At 36.1% G+C, this 6,138-nt stretch overlaps 1 pseudogene; it reads right to left on the bottom strand.

The window, feature by feature from the left end:
- Window positions 1–586: 586 nt before the first annotated feature.
- On the bottom strand, window positions 587–5,414 carry LOC106624567 (odorant receptor 59a-like; annotated as a pseudogene).
- Window positions 5,415–6,138: the final 724 nt, after the last annotated feature.

Raw genomic sequence — 6,138 nt, 5'->3', positions numbered from 1 at the left:
GCCATCCAAAAGGCGACGACCGTTATCCTCAACGCTATACCGACAAATGACCTAAAAAAGTAATTCGATAACCTTCTTGAGCGTGCAAAACGTTGTATTCAGGCAGAAGTAGACTATTTGGAAGGCGACCTATAAATTTTTCAAAAAAAAACAAATAATATTCGTTTTTTAATAAAAGTCCTGAAACTTTTGAATTGCACCTTGTATGTAATAAAGTCAGACGTATATCCTGATATTAGTTACATTGGGACTAGGTAAAATTTTCACCCGATTTGATCCATTTTAGACATGAAGATACCCTGTTTTGAATTAAATACGCTCTTTTATTTTCATTGAGTTAACTCACATATTGGCCGATATATGCTGTATATAGTCACTCGGATGTTCAATAATCTTTATATTAGGTATATGAGGGTTATAGGAAGTATTGATCGTATTCAACCCATTTTTGACGCAAAGACATACTATTATCGAGAGTTTAAATTATTTATTTTATTATATGAATTACAACTATAAACGTAGTATATATTTATAGAGGGAGCATAAGTTCATATGCAGAAATTTCATTCACCAGGTACTTGCTGGCTCATTCATTCATCTTCAATATGACAGCCAACAGGGAGTAAGCTGCCTTACAGGTCGAGACGAAAGTATCCAGATGAATGCGTATGATACCACCGGCGATGGCTGTTTGACTCTTCAACGTACGCTCACAAAATATTATCATACAAGTATGCTTGCGAAATTGTGTGTCTGCTCCACCCAGTTACTGAAGAACATCTCCACATGCAGCTTATCGAAAAGTAATTGAAATGTTGTGCCATAATAACAGATGGGAAATATTTCCAACGGTATCGAGAGAAAATATGCCAAATGTTGTAGTACAAGCGATAGAACGGTGCGGCCACAAAGAATTTTAAAGCGGCCAACGCTAGGCTAGTTGATAGCAGGAACGGTATAATAATAATAATAGTATAAAAACTAAATTTAGTTTTACATTTAAATAGCTAATTTCGTTTTGGGTCAGTCAGTCTAAATCCTCACCAAGGATGCTTAGAGTTTCAGAGTCTTCACCAGCAATAAAGTGGTTCCCAAGACTTTTGAATAATATTTTATAGTCATCTAGCTTAAGTGCATAACGTGGAGGTAGGTAGACAGCTGCTATAAATACATCGTATGCTTACATTTAATTTGTATAGCGTCTTGTATATTTACTAAATTTACGTTATCTCGTTTTCTGAATTTAAGCGTTTGCATTGTCAGACTAGTGGTTGGCATTTATAATTTCATACCCTTTTTATACCTCAACTTCGGCTTTAGTTGTTTCCAATGGCGTAGTTTGATGAAGATTTTTGATTACGACACGAAAAGCTCTGTCTTACTTTAGTTGAAATTTTATACTTTCATTTCTCATCATTTTGATAAGTTCTCTATACTTACCGACTGATATTGAATTGGTTAACATTATTTGAAGTGTTGGCACTAGCGCTGGTTGTTTTCTAATCATATTGGGTGAGTTCTGTATTGATCTTTTTTCTGGTCGTTTTCTTAATTTTTTTCATTGCATAACGTCAAATGTTGTTGTTTGTGCTTGCCCGCGGTCGCACTGCAGGTACTGATTAGTAAGGTTTTTTCCGAATAAACAGGTGTACCCCTTAAATGTTTTTTTTTGTCTTCTGTGTTTTGTTCTTTGGGTTGTACCAAAAAATTGATCCACGTCTGTTATCAACGAGAAATGACAGAAGTTAAGATATGAAAGAAAACAAAAAAGCAGAATAACAATTAAAGTATAATAAACTAGTTAGTTTGCGGACCTGGTTATACGTATACTGTCTGACTTTTTAGCAGCATGCTGAATTTGAGCCCAGTATGTCAGTTTATTATCCATTATTATATATTCGTATTTTAGTGTTCTCGCTGTTTGGATAGTTTCGGATTGAAGTTCCAGCGGAATATGTTCTAGTAAGCAAATTAATTCAGTTTTTTTTTTTGCGGCTAGGCGAAGTGTATGAAGCCAACCATCTCTGTATTAACAGCATAACCAACGAAATAGCAGTCATCTAGAATTTCCGTCGCAGCTGGCATTCCATAGATATGATCCAAGTATAAATCCCTTGCACTGCTCAAGAGCTGATATATGTTCTTTGAGGACCGCCACTTGCATCGATTATTGGTACCGTGTCGTTTGCGTTTCTTATATCAATTTTTACGAGGAAGACTTTTGGCGTCCAAAAATGTTTCTTCGGATGCGCCTCGCACGACGTCTTCAACAGCTCCGATGATGGATCTGCCTGGTTTGAAATCATGTTGTCGCTCTGACAGGCCTCGATCATTGTTTACGGCGACTATGATGCGGGGTTTAATAATTTTTTAGCAGTTTTCTTGCTTTATCGAGCATGGAAAGAGATCTGTATGCTAAAGGTGTTTCTGTGTCTCCTTTGCTTTTGCTTATTAGGGTCAGATGCTGTAGTTTCAATATTTCTGGAAAAATACTCTCTTCCAGCCATGGAGCATATGGTCCTTGGATTATAATAAGAACAGGCGTTCTATTGCAATTAACTTTAGCCGGTATCTCGTCAGGACAAGGAAATGTCAACTTTATACTAGAACAACGAAAATTACTTTATTTATTATATGGGATCATTCTACGTATTTGAGTACAGAGATAATAAATCAATGTAATCAATATACGAGTACATTATTACCGATTTTTTGGTTATGTTTGTTTGAAAATAATTTCACTAAATAATTGTGAACTAAATAAGTTTTCTGAAAGTTTTCGAGTTTTATATCTATATCATTTGCTTAGGTTCATTTATATAAATACATATGTATATACGGAGATAAATATACCATATACTAGTGGCCAGTTCTGATGCGTGAAAGCACCATACTATAATCGATAATATTTGGATGAATGCTTCACATCACTCTCAATCGCGTGACAGTATTTTTGTTTTAAGACAATATGAACAATACTCCATGAAAACCTTTCGATATAATGAAATGAATCAAAGTTAAAGTATTGGACAATATTCTGGGGTACTTGTGATTAGTTCCAGTTTTCTTTTGAGCTGGTAATCATTAAGAGATTTCAGCCAGCGTTGATTTAACATGACACGGTTATAAGACTTTACTCGACATGAACCAACTCCTGAAGTCGAAAACTTCACACTCTTTTTAGAGTCGATACTATGGAATTATAGTTCACGCATCTCTTTGTATTATTGATATTACACACTGTTTTTATTCCAAACGCTGCATAAAAATGGATCAATATTTTCGATTTTTTAGTTTATCCAGGAGGCATTTATTAACTAAGCCATGATATCGATATTTATAATAACTCAAATTAATTTCGATTGAGATATTGAGAGATACTGAGAATCAAAGGTGCATGTATTATAATATAATATAAATAACGAAATACTTGGCCCTGTAATTTGCATACATAAAAAAGTACGTGTGGCACTCGGGGACTGCTGCGGTAAAGCTATTGCATAGCATGTTTTATCAACTTATGCAATTATATTATAATTATTTATTTATTTTTTATACAGTATTTTTTTTTCTTTGATATTAATTCAAAATCAAAAACATTGAATGTTACTTGTGTTTTCGAACGCACCTTTGGATTATGTTTGAAAGTGTCTCAAATAAACCTTGGACCGCAATATTCAATATTTCTTTGAAAAACATGCCTAAAACCAAAAAGCAACATGAAGAGACCAAATAGCCCCAATCCTATGACTATTTGAGACATCTAAATAAAAAACTATATAAATTCTCCGTTAACTCTTAGACAAAAGAAAACTAAGAAGGTAGATGATGAACCGGTTAACTTATTTAAAAAAAAATAAGAGGAGTTTGCTACTTAAATAGGAAACATTCTAAATAATATTTTCGTTCAAAATTGTGCCAAATAGCCCCACTTTAGGGTTTTCAATTAAAAAATTTAAACAAAGAGAACGATATTAAGAGTTTGATCATCGAAATTCGCTTGCATTTGTGATAATAATAAAATGTATGTTTATAGAGTACTCACTCTTTTACTTTCACTATTTTTTCATCACTATTTTCACCAATCAATTTACGTGTACTTCCCGAACTACGTTTGCCTACAAGCCTCTTTTCGCCACGATGGCAAAAGCTAAAAGTCATAAATTGAACAACTTTCTGACGTTCATTCTGGAAGCGAGAAGTTCCAACTCCACAAACCCTAACATTACGCGTGTTTATTTTCGTTATGGAAATTCTTGATTCGGTCGCCGCGCTCAAAGCCCGCGACAAAAGCTATGCAATAGTGTAATAATAATGTTACTAATATTATGACTCCGAATATTGAATAATTTATTTTCATTAATTAATAATTTATTAGGTTCCACATTTTTATTTGCCATTAAAAAAAATTGTCTCTTAAATATTACTATTTTTCAATCACCCTGCTGTCTCTTCAATTGATTTGTTCCGCTTGAGATATGCGAAATACGATACGCCTAAAAGTCCGTTACGGAATTTCTTGATTCGGTGGCCGCGCTCAAAGCCTGCGATAAAAGCTATGCAATAGCTTAAAAACATACATTGACAGTCTTTAGCTTAAGACTTGTTCAAAAATGGATATTTCGCTGCCGTTTTTTCTTTTTCCCACCTTTAAATTTTCCACAGCCTTCAATTCTACTCACTTATAAAGCTGCTCCTGGTCTTTGATGCAATACAACAACTCCGCTTCATTCGCTTCGGGACTCCTCGTCGCGTAGCCAATTTGGGAAACTCTAATACCTAGCAATTTGATGTGTGCCGAGAGTAGCGCCAAAGCCATAGTCGGAAAGTAATCGTTAACGAAATTCTGCAACAATTTGATAGGAATGCGCTGCATAGAACTTCAAATCCGTTGCACGCCAGTCGAACGGGAACCAAACCGGATAGAGCAAATTGTGGTCATTACGAAAAATAAACATCAGCTCCGCCGTCAGGCCCACAACGGCACAAATACCGAGAAAGCAATGGGTAATGCGACGCATTTCTTTACGTAACTCTAGGAAATAACGACGCTCACATGGACTCTGGGCACGTGCATCCAATGTGGCAGTGATGGCCTCCAACTCACGTATGGGCGACATTCTCGTGGCGTAGATGACAAATTTCGCGCTGCAGACCACACAGGTGACACACACGGCGAGGTTCTGTATATTCGTCGAGGCATCAGCGCTACCGAAGAGTGCCGAGGCGAGATGCAGTGGATAGCAGAGGGTGACAAGCACTTGCAGCACCACCGAATAGGCGAGATAATGTGCGCTGGAGTTGAACGCGTTAATACCAAGCACTTTGAAGCACGTCCAATGAAGTTTGAGAAATGAGCGGGTATCAACTGCGGCTAACGACGGTTGCGGTAACGATAATGGTGATGGCGACATTTCGCAATTGTACAAGTGGTTTACGCTTGGTGCTGAAAATTCACCGTTATATATGTTCTGTGGTGCGAATGTGAGTATTAGAGGTTTGGTTTTGAACAACCAGTGAATAGTTATTTAATTTGTACAAGTATCATTACTTTAATTGTTCTTTGGCTAACGTAATCACTCCTTATATGTATTCGTTCCGACGTCTTAACTTAGACATCTCATATGTAATTGATTATAAATGTGCTATATATGGTAAATCCTTTGGTATGCAAAGTGGTTAGCTAGAATGCCGTTTAGGGAAGATATATTTCAGGGCTCCACGACAAATTTTACAGAAATATTGACACTTGTAATGAGACTGACAACAAAATCCATCGCCTGTAAGTCAACAACGTTACACCAACAGTGGTCCGGCAGATTACTCCCACTGGAATACGGTTCATATCAGAATGATGATACCCTGATCAAAAATTGGCTCAATTTATTCTTGGCCGCCAATCCACAAATTGCGCGAAAGTAAAAAGATGAGAAAAAGTTATAGCTTCAGATGGGCAATATGTTCAATATACTATTGTACATGTACTCAGTTTATAAACTTTAAAAATGAAAATTTTATAGGGGGCTTATGAACATCCAACATATAAATTTTCAAAACCGTTTGATCTCAATGAAAGCGAAAATGTGTTCGGTCACTCTATGTACTCGTAATCCCTCGATGATGAACACACATTCGTAG

Source organism: Bactrocera oleae, chromosome 4, assembly GCF_042242935.1.
Source record: "Bactrocera oleae isolate idBacOlea1 chromosome 4, idBacOlea1, whole genome shotgun sequence".
NCBI classification, from domain to species: Eukaryota; Metazoa; Arthropoda; class Insecta; order Diptera; family Tephritidae; genus Bactrocera; species Bactrocera oleae.
Note: the sequence above shows the minus strand (reverse complement) of the source record. Positions and strands in the feature narration are given on the sequence as shown.